The following is a 13758-nucleotide window of genomic DNA, read 5'->3' on the forward strand; positions in this document are numbered from 1 at the left end:
GTTACTTATATAAATCAGTATAAGGTGGCCGCCTGCCAGCTCTAGCTCTTGCTCCTTGATAATAAGTAATGTACTGTACTCCTTCCTGTGTCTGCTGCCTGTAGTTAAGGTGTAACTCCACCTTCCTCAGTGTTTCCATGGGTGGTGGGATCTGTCCTCACATGAGTGTGTGTCATGTTGTACATGCCTCAGTGTTTGCTCTCTTGGGCGGGATCCTGCCTCCTCCTCTGACAGACTTCCTACTGCAGAGAGCTTGTTGGAGACTGTCGGAGAAGCTGCTCAGAAGAAACACAGCCCTGCTGCCTGCACCGATTATCTGTAGGTAGGTCTATTTGTTAACCTGTTATTATTTGCAGGTATGTGTACTCTATCTTGGCTCACAAACATTGGCCACTAATATCCTTATCACTACTTGCCCTGGACGTCATGTTGTCCATGCCCATCAGGGCGACTCTTGTAGAAACCCAGCAGCTCTCTATGCTCAGGCCATAGGCGGTGAACAGCCACCATGCCATGAACCGGTCCGAAATTGTTAGAGTATTCTATTGTAACACTTGCATTACCTCTAAATGAGGAATCCAAACACAATTGTAACCTCGGGGGACTGTTGTGGGCATTAGGTTGTGGGTAACAGGCACAAATAAAGGGAGATTATTGTCCATATATAAATATAACCCTTCAAAATTGCCCCCAGAACTCTTTAGAGCTGAGATATAGAAAGCAAAGTGTCCCGGCTCCAGAGATAGGCCATCTCCCCCCGCTATATCTGTACTCACACCCAGACTTTAGCAGGTGACACTCTCAATCTCCCTCTGTGACACTTTCACTCACCCACTCCCCAAGGCATCTGGTTGTCACATCGTATCAGCAAATAGATACATCTGCTCTTTTACTTTGCACACACCCCTATACATTTAGGATTAGGGACATAATGTGAGAGTGTTAGGCGTAGTATCCTTAAGGCTATAGGCTGTACAAACTGTAATTGTTGGCACTTGTGTTTGTAACATGTCAAAATGTGTTAAGTGAAGAACATGCTGTATAAGTTGTATACCCCGTATCTATACCTCTTCAAGCGCAAGTCTACATATTGGGTAAACATTTCCTATACATGACTTATATCATCTATGCTGGGATAGTGTTCTGTGTTCTACTGATAAAGTTGCAGGACGGCGGTGCAGGCGTGTCTTTGCTACTATCTTGCTCTACTACTGGCACACTCTTGCTCCTAAATGGATTGATTCCAGTAATAGAAGTATTACTGGAATTTAGGCAAGGCTAGTTCATTAGGTTGTATCCAAAAAAAACAAAGCAAAACAGAGTTAAAAAAAATTATAATAATCCACTGTTCCTGTTTCAACATTTCCTGGACTCTCTGGGTTTGAGCTCTTCTTGGTTCAGCAATAGAGCTGAGCGAGTAGTATGCGATCGAATACCTCCCCTGCACAGTTATTGGTGTAAAAAAGCGCCAGGGAAGGTGGGAGGGGAATCGAATTGTTACTGCGTGTACCATGTGGTATTCGACCGCTTACACCAATAACTATGCAGGGGAGGTATTCGATCAAATACTACTCGCTCATCTCTATTCAGCAATGACCTGTTGACATGGTCATGTTCACAGATGATGTGTCAAACCCACCGAGATCACCACTGCAGTCATTGACTGGTAACAGGGGTCACAGGTTAGTATGACACCTCTAGGGCCAAAAGAGCAGAGGCCTGTGTGTGGGAACTGGAAAGCATCATATTGGGAGCTGGGGGGGGGGGGGGGCGGTAAGGTGATTATTACTCTAAGGCTATATTCACAGAAACATGAATAATGGGCGTGTGACAACTGTAATGGACTGTCGGTCCAAGAGTCCGTACGCAACGTCTCAACTTCTTTTTGCAATTCAGTATTCTGCTGGTGATTTTGCAGGACCATAGTGGAGACACTGATCCTCTATTATCGATTAGTTCTGTTCCCATAACAGCATTTCCCATAAGAGACATAAGCCCCTATTACATTGGACCAATATTGGGAGCAGATATATAACTGGCGTGTGTATATGCACTGGCGATCATGCTTGCATTCTGGAACATTGATGACATGATCAAGCACTGTAGATAGAATAGAATCCTTCCACCACCTTTATGTTACCTGGTCGGTTGAAATTACAACAGGAACTGCCCATGTATAATCTGAAGAAAAACCTTGTACAGAGTTTTCCTACCATCATAACGCAATAATAGCTGGCGGTGCATAGGTTAAACATGCGGGCGGCTTTCTTTACAGCTCTGTTTATTGCTCCTAATGCAAATAGTGTGTTTCCAGGGCTAGGAGCATAAAATGGTGGCATTGTGACATCAGAGGAGGCTTTTCCTGAGCGGGAGGAAATTCCTATTTGAGCCAAATGTTAATGTTTTTGATGTTACTTTTTTCCCCTGCAATCTTTTAAATATAGTCGTGCGGCCGGGGCCTGACAGAGTAAGCATTATTCTAGCTGGTGACGGCTATTTTCCTGCGGCTGTCTGGCCAGGTCACTGAATGTAGCTGAATGAGTTGGTGGGTTCCAGTTATGGCAGGTATGGAGTTGCATACTGCAGAGTGTATTGACGGTACAAGACGCAACTGTTAACACTATCACTGCCACTTCAGATTATACAAGATAATGCTGGAAATGGCTTAGAATAGTTTTATGCAACATTTTAGCTAGTTAGAGGTGGCCACAGTGGAGTCCTGCCTGAGAGATGACATCACAGGCGATGACTACAGGAAAAGAATTCCACTTACCTTGCTTAAGGCCGATTGCAGGCAACTGTGCTGCAACCGGCCTGTTGTGAGTTAAAAGCACGCGCGGCACATGGAGGATATGGGGATGTTACCTGTATGCTGCCTATGTACAGGCTGTGCTTCCGTGGCTCCTTTCATTAAATAAATAGGGCTGCAAAATAGGAATAGGTCCTGTTCTATATTTTGCTGCCCGGACTTTCAGTCTGCGCCGTGGACCGTGTAATTCACGGCCATTCGTACGGGCCCATAGAAAAGAATGGGTCAGTGTGCTATCCCTGAAATACACGGATAGTACACGGACCATGGCCAGCTCTGATACCAACTCTTCTTGTGTGCTGTGGAACCTTCATTGCTAGCACTTAGTCTTTGAATTTGGCCAGCCGTAGTCACTCACAGTTGCTGAACAGGTGACCACAAAGGCCACATAGCTTCTGGCACATACATGGAGAGGTACAACCAATGGTTTCCATACGTATTAAATGCATGTCAGCGAAACCTGCTGAATCAGCATCTAATGTGTAGCTGGCCTACCTGTACTCCCACAATGGCAGGTGTAAAAGGTTTAGATTTTAACATTACGGATGCTTTTATTCTCCAGGAGATAAGCTGCTGCCAGAGGTTTTTTTGCAATAATTGGTATTTCATATGTATGGCTAACTTTAGGCATGTCATATATGTTCCTAGTTGTGATCTTGATTGGAATAACGAGGGCAAAATGTCATTGTCTTAGGGCCCCTTCACACGGAGTAAACGTGTGTGTATTTTGGCAAAATACACATGTAAAAATAAGACTCACATTGACTTCAATGACATTTTACACGTGTATTTTTTACACATGTAAAAAAAAAAAAAAAAAAAAAAGGCCATTGAAGTCAATGGGAGTCTGATTTTTACACGTGTATTTTGCCAAAATACACGCGCGTTTACTCCGTGTGAAGGGGCCCTTATGGCAATTTTCAATCTGTTCATTTAACACCAACATATTCCGTAGCATTGTACACAGATTGTCATTACTCACAGCCCCTGTCCATAAAGGGGCTCACTGTCTATATGGACATTGTAGAACCTCTGTAGATCATAAGGAAATGGCTTATAATGTTTGATCCCTCTACTGTAAGACTAAAAGTAACTAAGCCAGGCTTTACAAGTGGATTAAACATGGAATTGGAACAAAGGTTGTACTGTATGCTAATAGATTGGAGGAAGAAGGTTAGAGTATATGATCAGGCCTGTGAGTTCTGCACTGACGGTCTTATCTGTGGTTTCCTTGTCATGTATGGTTGCGGGTAGGACGTAGCTGACAGTTGCGTGTTGTGACAAGGAGAATGAAGTAGCAGGAAGTATCCGAAAGAATATAGATATTTTCAGAGATTGGGTCTTCTAGCCACATAGAGAAGTGAGTGTCTTGTTCCCATCCAGAGGAAATTAGTATATAGTGTCCTGGTGACATAGTGACAAATGTGGTCCGGCCTGCCATTGACATGGGTTTATAATTCTTTCCCATTCATAGCCCCCTGTAATAATAAGACACTTGTTTCTTTTGTTGCATTAATGAGGCAACAATTATTGTATGACAGCTAAGCATTGTTGTCCAATAGTGTTCACCAGAACTCCATTACAATTTTCAACACATGTAAGTAACCAAGAGCCATTAGACTTCCTATTTCTGCCAGTGTGAATGGAGCCTTAGTGCCATACGAAGCAGCAAGGTAACATGCCCATGTATTTCTTCATTGGAGATTCTGCAGCTTTCAATGGATACCTGAAAACTTGTATATAATTTATATGCACTCTTATGCAGGGGTGAACCTGCCCCTTTCGCCGCCCGAAGCGAACGACAGAAAGCCGCCCCCCCCCCCTGTGGTGGAGCGGATGAGGCGGGGCTTAGCGAAGGGGACGGGGCTTAGCAAAGGGGGCTTGTCTTAGCACCGTTCGCAGGCAGAGAGCAGGCACGGAGAAGACCTGCTCTCTGCCTGAGCGTGAGGGGAGGCTGCCGGAGCAGCGCTGCTCCAGTGGCCTCCCCAAACCACCGCTCCGTGCTAAGCCAGTCCAGGACAGCTTGTCCTGGACTGGCTTAGGTAAGAAAAAATACCGCCCTCCCTGAGGCCCTGGCATAGCGCCGCCTGAAGCACTCGCTTCAGGTCGCCTCATGGGAGGTGCGGCGCTGCTCTTATGGGCGAGTTCACACACAGCAATTTTTTGAAAAATGCCTTTGCATTTTTGATGCTGCTTTTTAGTTGTGGATCCATCGGGAAGGAGAAGTACAAGGCTTATCTTCATATTACCCATTATGACTGACTCAAAGCTGTGAAGTGGGTTCAGATTAGTTTGAAAATGTAGTAGAATTTGGATAAATCCGCCTAGCGTAAAGAGTTAAATGTATATGAAACTCAAACCCTGTAGTAGTCTGCTTTATACAAATCCACAGTTCTCGCCCGATTTGGGTGAAATTTGGCACGCCCCCTCTCCACGCACAGGAGCAGAATACTGCACACATTACATCTTTCTAGCGTTCCCCCCCCCAATCATGAAATTTGGGCCCCCGAAGTTAGGCCCTATATAATGGGGAAATGTGAAACCTGTACTATACAGGGAGGTTTCATCACTGAAGCTGCTGAGGTAAAGTGAAAGCTGAGCTCTTATTGGTTGCTATGGGCAACTCCACAAGTCTGCCTGTGAGGCGGCTCTTTCAGGACATAGTAATACTGTGTGATGGCCGCTCTGTACTTACTCTTCATCTTATTCATCTATTATCAGTGTCAGGCCCGTTCACACGGAGTAAACGCGCGTGTATTTTGGCAAAATACACGTGTAAAAAATACACATGTAAAAATAAGACTCCCATTGACTTTAATTACATTTTACACGTGTATTTTGACTTTTTTTTTTACGCGTGTAAAAAAAGGTCATTGAAGTCAATGGGAGTCTTATTTTTACACGTGTATTTTGCCAAAAGAAACGCGCGTTTAAGCCGTGTGAACAGGCCCTAAGGCAGCTGAGACATCAGAGCAATGGGAATGTTGTCTTCAGAAGAACTGGATGCGGCAGGCTGAAGCAAAGGAATATGGAAACATCTGAACAAAAGGATGAACAGTCTGAAAATGGCCGTATATGACATATACAATGGGGCTGCCTGGTCAGCAACCACATACATGTCCATCAATTCACTCATGGAGAGTGAACAAGCCATAATGTATCCATTGGAGTTCCTGAATTCTTTGGAGCTTCCTAGAATGCCACCGCATACACTCACTTTATAAATAGGAGCCACAATAATTTTGCTTCGGAACCTTGACCAACCAAAAATATGTAACAGAAGGGGCAACACGGTGGCTCAGTGGTTAGCCTTGCAGCGCTGGAGTCCTGGGTTCAAATCCCACCAGGAACAACATCTGCAAGGAGTTTGTATGTTCTCCTCGTGTTTGTGTGTATTTCCTTCAATTGTACAAAAACATACTGATAGGGGGAAAAAAAAAAAAAAAAAAAAAAAAAGGTACATTGTGATTCCCTATATGGGGCTCACAGTCTGCATAAAAAAAAAAAAAAAAGTGTAACAGCACAAAATTGTGCATTAAGAATCTTCATGCCCAATGTTATTGATGCCACTATTCCTATGGGAAACTCTAAGGGTACATTTACACAGAGGAAAATGGCGCTGAATTGGGTGTGGAATCCGCGTCAGATTCAGCACTGAAAAAAAAGCCTCCCATTTACTTCAATGGGTTCTATTTTTCTCCATGTGAATGTACCCTTAGGCTAAGATCCAACGGGAGTGAACGCATCACGGTTCTTCCTGCAGAGCTTTGAACAGAAAGTTCATGAAGAAAGTCCGCGGAGGAAAACTGTTTACAATTATATCTACGGTAAAGCCACCGGCGTTTCCGTGCACACTGCAGTATTTTTCACAGGCCTCCGGGCCATGGATTTGGCAGTTCCATAGACTTCTATGGGCACAAAGCTGTGAATTTTGCAGGCTCTATAGAAGTCTATGGAGATGTAGAATCCACGGCCTGTAGACTGTAATGTTACTGTAGTGTGCAAGCAGCCTTACTGAGCAGCAATATTGGTCAGGCGAAAACTACTTCATAGTAAGATTGTCATTATTGCTTACTATACAGGGAGCTTTCATCACTGAAGCCCTACAATAGCTAGTTATGTAACTGGAAACCAATTTTACTCTTTTGTCAATGAACTACTTATAAATTACACGGGGGGGGGGGGGGCTTGCACTATGTTGTTAATTGGGTGTAAATCAGTGGCATAACCAGGAATGGCAGGGCTCCGTGGCGAACTTATGACATGCCCCCCCTCCCCCCCCCCCGCGACTCTAAAGACCCTGACGACCCGTCAGCATTCCTGCGCATACTATTATACCCCATAGTGGCCCCTATACACAGTATTATACCCCATAGTGGCCCCTGCACATATTATTATACCTCATAGTGGCTGCTGCCAGGATCGGTATGTAAATAGGGCCTGTTACCATCTGGAGTAACTCCAGCCAGTAACGGCCTATCAAAGAAAAAAAAAAAAAAAAAAAAAAAAAAAAAAAGTGGTAGAAGCTGTCGCCGGGCCCCCGAATGTCCCGAGCCCTGTGGCAGCCGCTACTGCCGCTACATTCAGATGAATGGGCTTGAAACATGCCAGCAGATTTCCGTCTCCTGCCCTTGTTTTGTACACGAAACGGAAACCTGCAGAACGGAGTACGGGTGCAGATGTGAACGAGCCCTAAGGTGCATAAATTTTAATAATAGTTGTAATAGTTTATACTACATAATATGTATTGAATATATATAAAATCAATAAAAATGTTGAAATGAAAAAAAAAAAAAGTTGTTCACATCAATGTTACGACAAATTAGTAAAATGTCAAAATAAAAATTTAAAGTGGAAAAAGATTTACTGTAGTGCTCTCAAAATGTCAATTTTAGTGTGATACTGAAAATTTAACTTCAGCATAACCAATAGTTTAACATATTTTCCGCGAGTGAAGCGCAGGTATTCTACTAGTCTATATGAGATAACCTTTGTCTACATACATTATGTGGATATTCTGGTCTGACAGATTCTATTCAATAAGTCCTGAACATAAAATGTGTTTGGCTTCCAGCCACGTTCAGGGAAATACCAGTAATTCCAGCTTTTCCTGTCCAGGCATACATGTCTGTGAATGAAGGCAGACATCTTATGGGTGAGCCCACCACGAGCTCCTTAGGATTAATATTTATTATTAAAACAATGTATATACTGTAATAGGAAATATTACATAAATGGGAACCACCAGTACCCATTGGAATCATTAAAGGTGAGTGTCTGTAAACTTTATTTATATTGCACCTATGACATAATGTTAATATAGGCAGCGCCTATGTAGTTAATGTAGAAGGTGCTGTAGTGGTTAGGTGAAGGTGTAAAATGCTGTATATTAGGAAAGTATACATTATGTAATGTGGTGTTGCTCGTCGGGTCCTATGTTATGTACCATCGGGTAGTCAATAGGATATGAAGGATACACAAACAAATATTTTTAAGGAACTGCGTTACCTACAGTGTCCTAGCATTAGATTCTGAAGGAACTGAATTCTTTACAAATTTGGCTAAAGTTTCAAGGTTTGGCAAATGTGAAAAAATTTGGGATTTCCCTACATGAATCACTCAAAATGGCACTCATTTTACTGATCAGAATAAGACAGAGAAGAAGGATCACATGACTTCAGGTGGTGCCCTGGCCGGCTTCCCCATAATGCATTCCCATTGATCTAAGACTATAGGTGTGAGTCACTGATGACTCAATGGAATCTTAGTTCTGTCTTCATGCTAAAGAGCTTAAAAGAAGTTGGATATGGTCGCAGGAGACCTCAGAGTGTCATACAAAACACTTCAAGGTATTTTGGATTTGGCCAAATTCATTCAGACTGAATAAATCAGATGCCGACTCAATCAAATTGGACAGAAATTTCTCTGCCCTCTACCTTGAATTTCACTGAGGAGAATAATTTTGGAGAACCTCCGATAATTCTAAAAAACATTCAATTGTACATATAGCTATATGTTAAACAAGTATATATCATGTGTAGGAATGAATTAAGTCAAGAAAAAAATGACAGACATAAGATATTCACAGCTTTGGGTTACAACTTATTGGATTGCCGCTGTGTCCCTGCTGAGGCTGTGATAGTCTTGCTGAAGTCACTTTGTGTTAAGAAAGATTTCCTTTCTACAAACGGAGAGAAGTGTCATAGCAGCTGCTTGTAGTATATTGTATGTAGCTGTGGTTTATTTCATTATCCATAATATTTATACCTGATTCCATGACGTTTATTCGAGGGAACCAACAACATTGCAATAGTATATTGTCAAACAGCGACACCTAAATAACCAAACAAGATATATGAAATGTGCCATCTGTATTTAACATAGATTGAACATATATTTTATATAATATTATATAACCTAGGCAGGCAGAGGTATAAAGCTTTGATCGGAGCTCTTCTTGGAAGTTCCATCATATTGGCCAGGAAAAAATACAACATGCCACGCTATTCTTACTACTGAAACAGAGAATAGAACAGAACCACGACGGAAACGTTATATGTTAAGGACGTTCCCAATCTCCATGTTACTCAGGTACCGATAGATACAAAAGTGAAATAAAACTTTATATTTAGAAGTCAACATAAATACTGCAGTTGTCGAATCAGTTAAGGGCGGATTCACACCTGCGCCTGATATCCACTTTCAGGTTTCTGTCTTCTGCCCGAGAAACTGGACAGGAGACGTAACCGGCAGTCAGTTTACAAACCCGTTCATTTGCATGAGTTTGCAAAGCGTCCGCCCGTGAGCATCTTCTGCCCTCCGCTGCGCACCGGTTTTTTTTAACTGGACACAAAGTCGGACATGCACGGTAAAAAAAAAAAAAACCCTTTCGCCGCAGAGACCAGAAGACGCTCACGGGCGGACACTGACTGCTGGGTTTCCATCTCCTGTCAGCAGAAGATGGAAACCCACAAAGCAGAGAGCAGGCGAACCTGTCCTAAGACGTATTTGTGAAGCTTCTGAGGTCATCGTCAGTTTCTTGTTTTTCTAGTCCATCAGGTGGGCCTTATAGTTGTAGTAGCATTTCACATAGATACCATTGTTGGAGGATTTAGATGACCTCATACTTTGTGATGCGACGCTCATTCTAGTGTCTGCTGTCCACCCAGGGGTTTCCATCCAAATCCCCAGAGAAACTAATGCTTGGCTTGCCGACGGTCAGTTTTAAAACCTGTTCATTTGAATGGGTTTTTAAAGCAAACCGCTGGTGTCCATATGCTGCATAACAGTTAAAAGAACACAACGGCAAAAACCTGGTGTAGATAAATTGTGTGTCAAAACTGTTCAGATACTCGCCCTTCAATTTCAATTCACTCCTTAGCTTGTATGCAAGGCAGGTCTTAGAAATTGAAGGGTTAGATTGTTAATGAATGGAAAAATCAATGCAACTAAGTAGCCTTGAAATCCACAATGTGGTGCTTTAGCATGTGTGGGGAACCGCTGAGGTAGATGCTTGGTAGCAGTGCAGGAAACAGGGTCACAGACTGGGTTGCACACAAGTTCAGCGTTTATTTCACTTGAGGTGCATGAACTGCCTTTGCAACAGCATAAGCAAACAAAACAAAAGCCTTCTAGGCTGAGAACTAACTATAACAGAAACTGTTCCTTGACTATACAGGAGCCTGGCTTCCAGACTCTCATTATGGTAACATCAAACAGTGGCACAGTACCTGGTTTGTAGGTTCAGTTCACACAGGCCCTCTCAGCTCTGTCAGTATGGTGCCACTCTCCTAATCCTGACACACAGACTATATCAAGCCATAATTACACAGCTGACCCCCCTGGTGTGCGTCTTTACCAAACACCCTTTAGCTGCCTGGCTGGAACATACCTGTTCTCCCAGACCACACCTTTCACTTTCTCACACATGTTACATATTTGTGAATATTGTCTTAAAGACAATGGACATGGACACTCTATATTCTGCAATATCCTCTTTTGCTAGGTTGACTCATTACATTTCAGATACAGGAAATGTTGGTGACCTGTGTTAATAAATTCTAAGGTATTATACAAGCAATTGACCCTTCCTCCTCCTCTATATAAGGACCCGACCATTCATGGCCACCTTTATGCAATATATAATACTTTTGTATCAAATAAAGGCAACATTATTGTACTTAGGATACCTTTTTTTGCAAACCAAGTTATTTTATTTGGTTACTTTTTGCTTTTTTGACACAAAAATTGTTTGTGTGTGTGTGTTTTTTTTCCTGGCTAACATGGTACTACTCAATATTTCACTTTACACAGGTAGCATGGCTATTTGGGAATACCTTAGTGCTAGTTCTAGTGTAATAAACTACAACTTGTGGCCTGAAGCATGGCATGAAGCTGAGTGCTAGTTACTAGGCCGGCTGTCCTGAAGGGTTTGTGTGGGTGTAGCATACGCTGTCTGGCAGCTGCTGCAGCTATTTTCATAGCAAACACTCCCTGAGTGAATTAGGCTCCAGGCTTCAGGCCTAGCTGAGAGCTGAGCTGTGTGCGGAGAACGCCCTTCTCTATGTGTCATGTGCGTTGTTAAAAACAAATCCAGGAAGCTGCAATGTAGTTACAGCTGAGCCCGGGCAGCACTGGACTAGGTAAATGCTACTTCACAGGGTTCCCTTGGTAGATACATAACTGTTCACTGTGTAGCAGGTACATAGCAGGCTTTATGCCACCTCATAGCTTGTAAGTGTGTGCACATTAGGTGATGGTAAAAGGGAGGAAACAGATATGTAACTTTCATAATCTGCTTCCTATATACTGTGCGCTCATGTATATCAGTATAGACATTATACTGTGCCCTCGTGTATATTAGTACAGACATTATACTGTGCCCTTGTGTACTATTAGTATAGACATACTGTACCCTCACGTATATCAGTAGGGACATTATACTGTGCCCTCATGTATATCAGTATGGACATTATACTGTGCCCTTGTGTACTATTAGTAAGGACATTATACTGTGCGCTCATGTATATCAGTGCAGAAATTATACTGTGCTCTCGTGTATATCCGTACGGACATTATACTGTGCCCTCGTGTATATTAGTACGGACATTATACTGTGCCATCATGTATATCAGTACGGACATTTTACTTTGCCCTCGTGTATATCAGTACAGACATTATATTGTGCCCTCGTGTATATCAGTACAGACATTATACTGTGCCCTCGTGTATATCAGTACAGACATTATACTGTGCCCTCGTGTATATCAGTACAGACATTATACTGTGCCCTCGTGTATATAAGTACAGACATTATATTGTGCCCTCGTGTATATCAGTACAGACATTATACTGTGCCCTCGTGTATATCAGTACAGACATTATATTGTGCCCTCGTGTATATCAGTACAGACATTATATTGTGCCCTCGTGTATATCAGTACAGACATTATACTGTGCCCTCGTGTATATCAGTACGGACATTATACTGTGCCCTCGTGTATATCAGTACGGACATTATACTGTGCCCTCGTGTATATCAGTACAGACATTATATTGTGCCCTCGTGTATATCAGTACAGACATTATACTTTGCCCTCGTGTATATCAGTACGGACATTATACTGTGCCCTCGTGTATATCAGTACAGACATTATACTGTGCCCTCATGTATATCAGTACAGACATTATATTGTGCCCTCATGTATATCAGTACAGACATTATATTGTGCCCTCGTGTATATCAGTACAGACATTATACTGTGCCCTCGTGTATATCAGTACGGACATTATACTGTGCCCTCGTGTATATCAGTACAGACATTATATTGTGCCCTCGTGTATATCAGTACAGACATTATACTTTGCCCTCGTGTATATCAGTACGGACATTATACTGTGCCCTCGTGTATATCAGTACAGACATTATACTGTGCCCTCATGTATATCAGTACAGACATTATATTGTGCCCTCGTGTATATCAGTACAGACATTATACTGTGCCCTCATGTATATCAGTACAGACATTATATTGTGCCCTCGTGTATATCAGTACAGACATTATATTGTGCCCTCATGTATATCAGTACAGACATTATACTGTGCCCTCATGTATATCAGTACAGACATTATATTGTGCCCTCGTGTATATCAGTACGGACATTATACTGTGCCCTTGTGTACTATTAGTATGGGTATTATACTGTGCCCTTGTGTACTATTAGTATGGGTATTATACCATGCCCTTGTGTACTATTAGTATGGGTATTATACTGTGCCCTTGTGTACTATTACTATGGGTATTATACTGTGCCTTTGTGTACTATTAGTATGGGTATTATACTGTGCCCTTGTGTATTATTAGTATGGGTATTATACTGTGCCCTTGTGTACTATTAGTATGGGTATTATACTATGCCTTTGTGTACTATTAGTATGGGTATTATACTGTGCTCTCTTGAGAAGGTGCCTGTATTTGAGTTTCACCAGGATGGTTTTAATATGTGATGCCCAGTAATTCCCTGTGCCCAGCCAGAACACCTGGCGGTATTTACCAGGCGGCACTTCACAGGGTTGATTAAAGGGACTCTGTAATTTCTTTTATTGCTCTGTACACATTGCCTGGAGGCACCAAAGTATAATATATAATATTCATGTACAGCTTACTCAGTAGACAGTGTGGTGAATGAGGTCAGACTGTGACATATGGATTATCTAACATGCGCGGTCCTGGCCTTCTTCACATATAATCATTCTGTGTTTTGCTGTAACCAGTTCCTGTTCTTAAGAAATATCTACATTAAGTATGTACACTATCTAGGCATAAATGAGAAAGTCCTACGTCCGCCACGTCTGAACTGGCGGGTATCCGTTGGTGTGAACCAGGTCACTATTTGGTTGGCACTACGACTAGTGAAAGCATTTATTGCCAATTGTACCCTGTAGCTTT

General features: G+C 42.3%; 1 protein-coding gene across 2 annotated transcripts in view; it reads left to right on the forward strand.

Moving 5' to 3' along the window:
- Positions 1-213: 213 nt before the first annotated feature.
- ANXA11 (annexin A11) overlaps positions 214-13758 on the forward strand; it is a 28562-nt gene continuing 15017 nt past the window's right edge. Inside the window, exon 1 of one of the 2 annotated variants that reach the window (XM_075257959.1) lies at positions 214-322. The gene's annotated coding sequence lies outside the window, so the exon portion shown is untranslated. The remainder of the gene's footprint in view (positions 323-13758) is intronic. The other variant, XM_075257960.1, reaches the window with a different exon arrangement.

Source organism: Leptodactylus fuscus, chromosome 10 (genome assembly GCF_031893055.1).
Source record: "Leptodactylus fuscus isolate aLepFus1 chromosome 10, aLepFus1.hap2, whole genome shotgun sequence".
Lineage (NCBI taxonomy): Eukaryota > Metazoa > Chordata > Amphibia > Anura > Leptodactylidae > Leptodactylus > Leptodactylus fuscus.